Source organism: Parambassis ranga, chromosome 5, assembly GCF_900634625.1.
Source record: "Parambassis ranga chromosome 5, fParRan2.1, whole genome shotgun sequence".
Taxonomy (NCBI): Eukaryota; Metazoa; Chordata; class Actinopteri; family Ambassidae; genus Parambassis; species Parambassis ranga.
In genome coordinates this window covers 28449560-28462387 of record NC_041026.1, presented here as the reverse complement: position 1 = coordinate 28462387, position 12828 = coordinate 28449560, and positions in this window count along the sequence as shown.

The following is a 12828-nucleotide window of genomic DNA, read 5'->3' as shown; positions in this document are numbered from 1 at the left end:
GCGAGACAACAGTGTGACTTTAAAACCACCCTTCCACTACAGATTCTCTTGTTTCAGTGCTGCTAACCAACAAACTGCTCACCACTGACTGGACAAAGCATGAAAGTGAACAATCCTTACCTGATTGTCGACTCTAAAAAAAAATCCTCACTACACCCAGTGGCAGTAAAAATGTGACTTTTAGCTTTATAGTCATTGTCAAAGCTGTCAGTGCTGGTTAGCTGACTTAATGTTAGCTACTGCAGTGGCATAGGAAGCATTAAAAATGTGGGGGGACACCTGCTGTGGGTGGGTGGTGAAAAAAGTATATTAGTATATTATCAAATAATATGAAGTAATTGCAATTTCCTGCGGATTTTAACAGGTTAACCTATTTTACCTACAGAAGTAAACACTTAATGACTATTTCAGAGACAGATTCAACAAAAACTAATTTATTTTAAAAACGGTGACACTAATTCCAAGTGAAACAACAGCTTTGTCAACCATACTGGTGGCACTACACTAACAGATTATACAAAGCCTCCATATCTGAGGCCTCTCCCACATGTCCACCTGATAGAGTTTTCCCGTCATCACTCACCTCAGCAATAGAACTTTCTCCCAACTTTTTTCAAGTGGAACGGACTTTTTCACGAGCAATCGAGACAGGGTGGAGTTTCCTACTCAGTAAATGTAGGGGGGTCCAAACGGGCCATTTTAAAATGTGGGGGGAACACGTCCTACTTTGATATAATGGTAGCGCCTAGTAGCTACTTTCAGACTTCCACACCAACCAAGCCAGTGTCCAGGATGGTGCTATATATGTACATACATGGAAAAAAGTGTAACAGAATTGTGGTTATTTTAATCATGCTTCTTTAATCTTGCGGAGAAATTATTCATCTTTTAAATTATGCAAACTACAGTGAGCATTTAATTATATTTTAAGGTCCACTACATCTCTCTTTTCTTCTAAAGGGAAACTAACATTAACATTAAATCCTCTGAACACACACACTAGACCATTTGACCAGACTGTGACATCACACACCTGCAGTTTGCAGTACTAATTTCACTGTGAAAACATCAGAGATGCAATATCTCACAGAAACATGAGTGATTTCAGAACATAAACAAAGATGGAGGACATTCCTTTAGAGCCATATTGTGATAAGCCTTGCATGAGATATTGTAAAGACACTCAAATGTTTTGCCTTTATTCGATGACTCATCTTTATCTATATTCCATTTGCCTTGTGTTGTGTTGTGTGTTTGCTGCCATGATTGCAAGCTGTAAATGTACGCAAAATCCAGTTGGTGACAGACGCTCCCCAGATGCTCACCCTCATTGGCTGTTGCTGGCGTTCCATCCAAGGCAGCTATAAAAAGATTGAAAATAATAAAAAAAAATTAATAAATGCTGATATCAGTGAGACATAGTTAAGCAACTGCAAGGGGGATTGTGATGATTGTTTCCACAGTTCATTAAGTAATGTAAAACAGAGATTCTTCATTTTATAATAGACAAAAACAGGTACAGTGACAAATCATCCCCCGTCTGTATCAGCTGAAACTACCCCGCACAACTGGCTGTAATAAATCTTATATCGCTTTGGTTGGCAAGACTTAAAAAAAGGAATCTTCTCACATCTTGAAACAAACATGAGCTCCTCTTCATCCAAAAATTTCAGAGGGAAAGAGGAAGAGAGAGGCAGAGACAGGGGTAAAGACAGCAGTTGTATGGCAGCGCTCTCACACTTGTCACCATCAAAGGTCACAGTGACACATCTTACATTTCTGCAGCTGTTTTTTCCCTGTACCACCTCTTCCTTCCTTTCACTGATTCCTCTCAAAGCCAAGCTCCCCCGTGTGTGTGTGTGTGTGTGCATGAGAGAGCGAGAGAGAGAGAGAGAAAGGAAAAGAGAAGTTGCAAACTTTCCCGTGCACGTTGAGATGAGAGGGAAACTGAGATGAGTGTGTGTCTGTGTGTGTCAGTGAGAGCAGAACAGGGAGATGAGAGGGAATTGTAAGCTGTCATATTTGAGGTGAGATGTGGGTTCATGGTAAGGTTAGACTTTTCTCAGGGGTCTGGTGAATCTGCTGAATGAGAGATCAAAAAAATCGAAAAAGAGAGGAGAAGACGGAGATTAACACTGTCCACACGCTGGCATCCGATCAACTAACCCCTTCCCTGCTTGGCTACATTCATCTGTATGTGTTTGCTCTCTTAAAATCAAAGCCAGGGCTATCCTACAGCATTATGAATGTAATCCGTGAAACTTCCCTGCTCATGTTTGATTTCCATGTGACTGCAGGATGTCTGGGACTCTGAGATGTCACTGAAAGTCCACAGTGCCTTTGTATTGTTACTAGCTATTCACCCCAAAAAAATGTCTTTCAATACAAGTGCAGATGTTATGGGCAAGGACATTTTAACTCAATTAATTAGCCAAGGTACATGAAGAAGTTTAAACTATAGTTGACATTAATTATGCCATTTAAGTAGAATGTTTATTTTATAAATATGTCCAACCACCAGTCGATATTTCAGTGCTTGAAAATGACACATGTATATTTCTCTGGCTGCATCTCTACCTGTTCATGGGGTAGAGGCCTCTAACCAATGGTAGCTCAAAATGGCAACAACAGCCGAAAGGGGGAAAGGACAGGAGATAAGGCCGCTTAAACAGGAATCCCCCGGGTCTAGACCTGGCGGTGGTGAAGGAGCAGAAGAGCAGGAGATAAGAGGCCTTGCCCTGATGAGGAACTGGTGGTGCTTGGGGTGGAGGAGGGTTGCCGAAATCGATCTGAAAGACAGCTGGAGAGGAGACGGAGAAATTTTAAATGAATTGCTGAGCAGTGATTGGGCAGGAGAGGGACGGCTCGGCCGCTGATTGGTGGGGGAGTTGCTCTATATTAACCAGCTGATTAAGTGGGAGGCAGAGAGAGAGAGAAAAGGGGCGAGGGAGAAGTGTGAGGAGGATGACAAGGGAGAGGCAGTTGGAAGAAGTGATGAAAATGTGAAGATAGTCTTCCTGATTGAACTTGCGCTAAGAGCTTCATATATCCACATTTGCTGGTTGACAGAATGATGGTGGCTGATTTTAGCATATGGCACAACTAGGTCCCTATAGAAGTGAAGGAACGCTACAGAATGCTGACTGTCACCATAGACAGCAGGAGGAAACAACACATCGGTCAAAGGACATACTGTCCGATCACCATTAAATAATCAAAAAGAACTCAAGTCAACAATCTCAAAACCCAGAATCAACAAATCTGATGGCAAACACAGTGCAGAGTATATTATTGTTTTTTCTCAGTAGACAAATCAAAATGGGTAACACTGAGTAGAAATACCTTACCGCATGACTGAACTGAATTATTTTTTTCTTTCAGTTCTTATGAAGTGACACCTCAGCTATCTTTTGTTGGTAAATAACAAGCTGAGGATTTAGGTATTAGTTTTTACGAATGTGTGTCCTTTGTCAGCTGGGAGAGTTCTTCATTAAGGCGACGCGCTAAAGGAAAACCTTTCCTTCTGTTCTGATGAGGATTCTCTCCCAAGTGAGTGTGGCAGGAACTGCCTTTAATCAGTGGTTGTGCCGTGATATTTTCTCACACCTCAAAGTCCCACAGATCTCCCAGCATGTCACTTTGATATGTTTCAGCACTCTGGAGATGCAGAAAAGCCGGAAGACTTTGAAATAACAGCAAATATGGAGCACACTTTTGGAAAACAAAGACACATGTTTGGGAATAAAGATGCAAAGCGAGTATTCCTTTACAAAGGCATCTGGAGCTTTTACAGAAGTCTGAATGACAGGATTGTGTTTGTGAAAAGCAGGCTCCCATAGGGACGCTTGACCCTGCTGGTTTAAAAAAAAATTACAATCACAGAAGCATTAACTGTGACTTAATTAGAAAACTATGGTGGCCGTGAATGCTCAACACACTGCACAATGTTGAGAAAAAAGCTATTGTAGAAGTGTATTCTATTATAAGATGGGGGGTGATGAGGTCAGGAAATGGAAGTTTCATTTCTTTAAGCTTGTATGTTGAAACAGGAAGCCAACAAACGCGCAAAGTTATCATCTAGATACTCATTATATGGTTTAAGCTGCAACAAATGCTGAATAAATGGAAGTTTGGAACTGTTAGTCTAAAAACAGGAAAATTTTCAGGACCTTTTCCACTGATTTGCCTATAAAATGTCAACATACTTTGATTGATTAATGATGGACAATCAATCAACGATGCAAACAATCATCAGCTGCCCCTCTAAGATGACTGCAGCATGAAGATTTTCACCTCTACAACTAAAAACAAGCCTGCAGGTTTCTTAAGATGCATTAGACCAAAGTTGGGGAATTACCTTATGTATGTGACCATTAGTTGTGTGCAAAAAAAGACCCTCATATGCAAGCAAGCCACTGACCTGTACGTACTATAGGGTGATTGGATCATCTATCGGCCGTTGGTGATTGGCTGAGTCTGAGTGGGACAATTGGGATCTGTTTTTTTGTTTGGAGCAGGGATCCATTAGGTGAGGAAGCACTGGGGATGCTGATACATTTATAATTTATATGTTAATTTGGCACTAGTATAATTAAGTTCAATAAATATTAACAGCAATCAAAAACATTTTTTAAGGCATGCTGAACTGATTATGCGATGACCATTCACTGAATCGCAGGCGATCACAGGTTCCGACAAATGTCAACATGCGAGGAGTAGGAGGACGTGGATGCTGACTGACAGGTCGTAGCAGCTGTCACACTGTGAGAGATTCATCCTAAATTTCTGACACTGCTAGAATTTTATCTCAGCTTATCTTTGGTCGCAAGACTCACCCTCTGACCTCTCCTCTATTCTCATTAGTCTGGTTCATACTGGTAATTCATCTCATAAACTGTGCTTGCTGTCTTCTCCTTGCCACTGTTTCTCTCAAGGGGGTTCAGGCTCTGGGTCTCTGTGAAGCACTTTGAGACAATTCTGACTGTAAAATGTGCTAAATAAATAAAATTGAATTAAATTGGATAAAAATGTGGAAAGTGAAAAAGAGGAAATGAAATGATTTTATTTTAATTTAATTTAGATAAAATATTTCCAATATAAGACAATCTGGTGACTGTAATAAATGTGTACTTGTACAGCACTGCATGAATCCACACGGATCCTGGTGGAGTCAGACCTCAGCAGATCATATCGGTGTTTTAATTAAAGTCTAATATCGCCTGCTGTCAAATCCAATTACAGGTCTAGCCCCACTTTGAACTTTAACCTTGCCAAATAGACCCATGTCACTCCACAGAGTTCCACCTGTTATCCAAAGACATCACCAATGGTGGTCAGCAGCAGTAAGAGGGGGAGGAGGAGGAAGCAGCATCCTCAGCGCTCTGACTTTGGACATCCCTCATCTCATTTAGCTCCCATCAGTAATCACTGTGTTGTATTATGGTATTTGTGCAAAAAGGAACTCAGCGAGCATCCAATTAGCAACCAACAAAACCAACACAACCTGTCACAGTGGATTATCCCAAAACACCCCCCCACCCTCATTGACACCCAACACCAAACACACACACACACACATACAAACAAACACTTTTCCACATCACATGCTGGTTTTGCTCCACCGCCCTATTTACATTTTTATTGGCCAATTATCTCTCTCTCTGCGCAGACTGTCTGGGAGCAGGGCTGCTCTAAAATAGTGGGGGAATCTCAGCCATTCTCTAATTGAAAGACTTTCTGGGGATTATGGAGAGGTCAGAAATAAAGTTGTTTTGAGAAATCATAAACATAAGCCTTTTCTCTCACTCTGTTGAGGAATATTATTTTTTCTCTGCAGCAGCTGTTTATCATTGCAGGAGTTTTTTTTCTCTCCCTCAGCAGAGAGGCTTATCTCTCCACTGTGCATACTTTAAGTCTTGTTACCGAAAGGGGAAACTGAGGGATGATGGGCCTTTCAGATTGCCGTCGCATGTGCTGTCTCCTGTTCTCCTCCTATAATCTGTCATGACATTGTAATGTAAACACAGCCAACTTTGTGTTCTGAAGTGTGTGGTCCGATAAGAGGATGATATTTTTGCTTTTAATTGGTTAGTTTTATTCACCAGATGCTTTTTATGCCGGGAGGAAAAAGGGTAGAAGGGAGTTTTGTACATGCTGGGTCCCCATGTTTTTTTTTTGGAACAAATGCTAACAGCGCTAACCAGATGTTATTTAAGGGCACCTGGGGGACAAACCTTAAAGCCACCATATTGTGTCTGCTACAGAAATAATAAAGTTTCAAGCACACTTTGTGACATAGTGTACTCTGGTGTGCCACAGTTTTGGGGAAAAAAAGATTTGTATATAAACATATCCTCGCACTTTTCTGGGTTTTGTGTGTGTGTGTGTGTGTGTGTGTGTTATGCAGCAGTTTGTAGCAGGTCTGCATCATTAGACGGACAGGAAAGATGGGAATGAGAAGTGATATTTGTAATAGGTGATTGGCCAATCAGAATGTGACCTTCAGGCTCCTTCTCCATCTCCAATCCTATGGACCATAGATTGTATATAAAGATGGACGACTTTGTTCCGCCTTCACCCATTGTACAAAAGTAAGACCAAAACGCCTCTCTTAAGGGTGCTGCCATGTTGGAAAAATATGCTTATCTTGGAATCAGAGTCTGCACAGTAGGGGTCAAGAGGTGAAGCTGCATGGTCTCTGTTCTACACCCACCATTTAAGCATTTTTTTGTGTAGCTTGGCTGCTGCCTGCAATGTTATTTCCTCTCTTTTTAGGCAACAATAACTAATTAATAACAAACTAAGCTAAACTAAAAAGCCATCTCTGGGAACGAAAACTACTTAAACTTTTAGTTTTTAGATGGCTCCATGTTCTGTCCACATTGAGGACGTGGAGTTTGTGACCTATTCTGCAGCCAATCACGAGAGGGCAATCCACATTTCATGTCCTTGTTTTGGCCTCAATTTTGGGGTGCTGTCATTATGTCAGATTAGGTTGTATGTACTTGTTTGAGCCAAAGAAATACTAGAAAAAATGAAAACTTTAGTTGACATGAGACTCGAGGCAGCCATGTCTTGGTGACATGCTGAGAAGGTGAACGGATGCATGTGCGGTACCCATCGTGAAGCATGAAGGAGGAGCCGCGATTGTGTGCGTGCTGTTTGGAGGAAAAAAATAGATTAAAAATGACTGCTGAGCCGAAGAAGCCAAAATTAAATTACTCAGATTGTGAAACTAGAAAAATGATTGAACCCAGTAAGTGTATGCAAACAAAACAATGCCACAATGAATAGGAAAAAACAAGACGTTCAGAGGATGATAACGCTGGCAGGCAGGGAAGCAGAGGGTGGATTAGGAAGGGAGACAGTGGATGAACAGAGAGACTCTTATGTTAAAAAACTCCTTCTAAAGCTTGTTTCATTTAGAATAATTTCCCAACATGCCTTCAGGATTGTGGACAGCAACACTACCTAAGAAATAATAAGATAGAGAAGTTATGTGTGGAGCTTGAACTTGACTTAGAAAAGTAAGAAGGTTAAAGACATCTAAATGTTGTGTGTTTTTTTGCATATAGATGGTGCACATGGCCACAACTACATTCATCTTAAAAATGCACATACAAAATTCAATAGATCAATAATCAAGCGCTGGAATCTGTGTAGTACCTGCTCTTGCTCAATAGGTAGACAAACATATTAGTGTGCCTGAACCTTAAAAGGAGCGGAAACTACTATTTTTTTTCTCATTAATACATGAATATAGAATATGTCTATAATTCAATGGAACCCATAGGTAATGCTGCCTGTTTCATTCCACTGTCAACCATTAAAGGCAAAATGCCTAAAGCAATAGATTAAAAAATATGTGGTAGTTGTAGTAGTACCCACTGGCATAACATAAAAGAGAGGAGAGGTTTCCTCAAATTAACTGGTAAAAGTATGTACATACCAAATATCCACCATCCAATGCCTCTTTTTGTTAGTGGGTCGGTGTTTGGTCCATTGGAACATGTGACCTAATCTCCTGAGTTTGAGTTAATTTATTTATTGGGACAATGTACAATAACATTAGGCTTGAAAGAGCAGAGAGGCTTGTACCAGGTTCTAGCTCACAAGCTAATTTCCGTCTGTAGTCCCACTACAAAAACCACGATACATTTTATCAACATCAAATATCATACATATAATCATGAGAGAAAAAAAAACATCTGTGTATATATACATAAAACAGCTAAGTGCAATCTCATATCTCAAGGATTAAATACAGTTTAGGAAATGGGCTGAAATACTGGGCTGTAAAAACATATTTCCATATAATGTCACAGCACATCAGAAAATAGTATAATACATAATCAGTCCTGAGTACATATTAAATACACTTTGGCAAACACAATACAATATTTAATAAAAGGTACACATACTAGCAATATTAAAATAATATCAGTGTGTTCAGCTCTGGTTTTCTAAGAATCAAGATTTTACTTCTCTAGAGAAAATAATAAAATTGTCAGGGTTTGAGCCGGGGCTTTTATTTTGATAGGTTGTTTTCTGTTTGCATTAATTTGAGTTTTACTAGTTACTTCCTGATTTATTTTGGTACCTGTCTCTTTCCCTTGTGTTTCAGGTCTGATTACTTCCCCTGCCTCATGTGTGCTCCCTTCCCCCTCCTGTGATTACCTGCTCCGCCCTAATGTGCTTCACCTGTGTCCTATTGTCTTCCCGCCCTCCTGTGTATAAAGTCTGTGTGTTTCCTCCCTCTTGTTGCCAGTTCGTCTTGTGAGTATTCCTAGCGACACAGCCGTCCAAGTTGCCTTCCTGCGCTTGTGATTTTCCCTTCGAGTTTTTTCAGTGAGTTTTGTATTTCCCTGTGAGTGACCTGTTTCTGGATCTGACTACTGTTTTTGCCTTTGCCCTTTTTGATACCTTTGCCTCGCGGACTGAACTCCTGTGTACCGACCTTTGCCTGCATTAAAACTGTGATTTGCCTTATACTTCCGGCTCCGCTGCATCTGTGTCCTCATTTTGTGTCGGCCCTGACAAAAATCATTTTGGCTCAACAATATTGCACTGCCCTCTTCAGCCACTCCGTGTTTGCTAATTGATGTTTCTGCGTTTTGACCTCTATTGATGGTATCTTTTTCCAACATGGCAGCACCCAAAAAAGGAGATACTATGGGAATCACTTTTGTGCAATGGGCGGAGTCAGAGCCACATCATTCATCTTTATTTACAGTCTACGAACCACATCTGTTGTTGCTAAAGTGAAAATTGACCAAATATGCCATTTATTGTCTTTATTCTTGTCCATTACCTCAATCACTTATTACATACAGTCAACTTTTGCACTATTGTACTTTGCAATATGTTTTTCTGTTATTACACAAAACTCTGGCACTGTTTTCACATTGATTGTGTGGTTGTGTGCAACATACTGTAGGCCATATTATACTGCTGAACTGGTTGTATATCTCAATGACAATAAAGTTATTTGTGAGCAGGTGTTGGCATACTAACAGCCAGTTAAATCCTCAAGGAATCAATCAAATAAAATGACAATGATTAACCATGTGGACTAATGGATACATTGAACAAAATTTCTTCTAAATGCAAAGATGAGGGAGGCGAATGAAGAATTCCTAACACTGATGCTGCACAGTATGCAACAATCTGAATTGTATTGTCTCCATATGCTTGCCTGCTCTCCCTGGTGGATCTATTTGTGTGTGAGAAAGAGACAAAGAGGAAGGGAGGTAGGAGTTAAGAATGGAGAGGCGGGCTGAACAGAAGAGCGGAATAAAACATGTAAGTCAGTGATAAAGAGTGTGTGTATTTAAGGTTGTAGCGATTGCTGGCGGTGGAGATAAGTGGACAGAGTTTTCAGCCATGAGAGTAGCGTAGAGGAGAGGCTCTTGGGTAAAGACGCGTGCTGCACTTAAGAGCCAATTACCCACCATGTACACATCTCCTCCTCCTCCTCCCTCTTCCTCCCGCTATCTCTCCCTCTCCGCTATCCAACATGGCACTCATCTTAGTTTAATGGCCCACCGGGACTTCAGACACACACATTCCTGCACACACATAGGGATGTTTGCATGTGTGTGTTTGTGTGTTTGCACACATAGAGATCCACCTCATGATGTGTGTGTTTGCAATCCTTTAATCTCTCCTTTAAGTCTCTCTGTTCTTTTTCTATCTCCTTCCCTGCTCTGGACTTTACACACACACACACACACACACACACATACAGACACACACTCATCTTATTTTAATGCGTCTGAAGGGGAGGCACTCAGCAGCACAGCAGGGGGGCTTCCTGGCAAGTCACGGAAGCACTGAAAACATACACTCCAGCTCACGCTACTAGCACAAACACACACACACACAGACACAAATGCAGTGTATGCATACATGCAAGAAGCAACACAGAAATAACACATAAAAATCACAATCTGGCAATAAGTGAGGCGCTCGTGCTGACTGCTGTGCTAAGCAGGGAAACGCATCGCAGGATGGCTCTAGAAAGCAAAAGTCGTCCAGATTCCGTGACTGGGAGGTTGAAAACATTCTACCAGAGCTAGAAGGGGGGGAAACTCCACCAGAGGCTGTCCTGATCTGACAAGGTCTTTTGGTCTTATCATCACTGAATCACGAACACTTCTGATTTTTTTTTCTCAATCTTAAAAAATTTGATGAAAAACAATCAAAACGATTATTAAAGCAAATCACAAGGGCATCAATTAGTTTTTAGCAGATTTCTAGTCTTTTATTTGAAATCCCCGCATGTCACTTTGACATTTTTTCACTTCGTCTGCCTGGTGTGACTTCATTAACAGCCAACCTTTGATAAATCTCCCTGCTGGAGTGTGCGTTCCCTGCTGGCATTTCAGATTTTTTTTTTCTTTCTAGGATTTGATCAATAATTGCGAGTTCCCACAGAACACGGGGGCAGAAGGAATGAAAAAAAACCCCAGCTCATTCAGTAATAGAAGTTTAAGGTTCAGGCACCAGAAAGGATCAAAGCAGCCAGAGTAATGGCTGAGTCCTCAGAAAGTTGCATCAAAAAAAGGAGAAAAAGATGCATTGAAATGTGTTTTATTTTTCATTTTCACATTCCAGCAGCTGTCAAGTCACTTGATGACTGACTGATGCTGCTGAGCCTCCATACTGAGTTTGTCACTCAAGGCTGCTGCTCATTCTTACCTAGAAATAATAGAAAATAAGCTCTTCTAATCTAATATTAAATTGATACAATTTGTCAGTTTAAAAATTAATCGTAGTCATTGTCATTTGCAGATCCATTGCAAACAATGATGGCTGCAAAGCTGCAATATTTATGGAGCCAATTCTCCTAATTTATTTAATATACTAATGTGCAGCAGCAAATCAATTTTGAAAGAAACATAATGCTGCCTGATCACATCATAAATAAATATTCGGTGTGTTTTTTCTGTGTTATTCAAAAAACTATGACATTAAAAAATTAAATAAAATACAGGTACGTGTTAATAAACAATAAATGAAAGTTTGGAATTAGTAGTTTGTTTGCCAGTGGAGGAGCGAACCAAGGCTGCCCTGACTGTGTGCCAAACTCCTCTGCGTCTGTGGAGATGGGCCTGGACGGAGGGGACAGCCGCTTTCTCCTCCTGACTGGGAAAGAGGGGAGGTTGAAGTCCATTAACTGCCATTAAAGGAGACATACCTGTGGCGGTGTTCGAGAGGGATTTGTGGGCATATGTCACCCAGGGAAGCTGTGGCCCTCTAAAAAGATGTTAGCAGGCACAGAGGGAGAGGTGTCAGGAGAGAACCTATAGAGCATCGGTTTGGTGTTATGACAACCTGGGCAGTAGGAAGACTTAGGAACAGAGGGATTGAGAGGGATTTAACCTATTAGCAGAGTGAAGGTAGACTAAGTTCTTGTGATCTGTCCATACTAGAAATGGTTGTTCTGCTCCCTCCTGCCAGTGACGCTATTCTTGAAGCGCCAAGAACGACTGCCAAAGGCTCATAGTTGCCCACATTTTTTTCTGCTGGAGAGAAACAACAAATGAAGAAAGCACAGGGATGGATCTTGTTGTCCTTGGGGCTACACTGAGATAGCACTGCTCAAAGACCAGTCTCAGATGTGTCAACCTCAACAATGAGGGTGAGAGAGAGGATAGGGGATAGGATAGATGGTTGCTGATCAAACAATATTAAGGATTGAAAAAGAAAATTGCATGTACCACCAGAATATCACCAGAATATGACTTAGGAGTAGGGATGAAAGGCTTACGTGAGAAAGAAAAGGTTGCTCTTGTGGCCTGGAAAGAGCTTGGAGTTGTTGGATTAGCTTCCAGACCTCCACCATTTCCTGAATCTGTGTCATGCCTTCCAACGATGATTCACTTGGCGCTCAGAGCTTTTGTGATGGCGTTTAGAATGGATCACTGGAATGCACACGAGGTGATTACAAGGTTTTCACTAGAGAGTTTTTGGCATAATAGTTACCACTGAAGGTAGGACAATCCAGCCTCAAACTGAAGCCTTAAAAGGACTGAAGAGTCTTGATGAGGTGCAGTTCCACCAATCCCAAGCCAGCAGGAAGCCACACCCGAGCCACACCCGAGACTGAAAAGGAAGCGTCTCCCAAGAGGCAGAGGAAAAGTACACCAAAACACAAAACAGCCACACAGAAACATTTGGTCAACTTAACTCTCCAGGGTATGAGCAGCTCTTGTCTTGAAAGGTAGAGAGCGTTCCAGAAGTCTAGTCGGGATATAATACTTATATTCTTCTATACGCCTTATTTCCCATCATTTCATAAGGAAATGCTGTCGCACACAATTATAT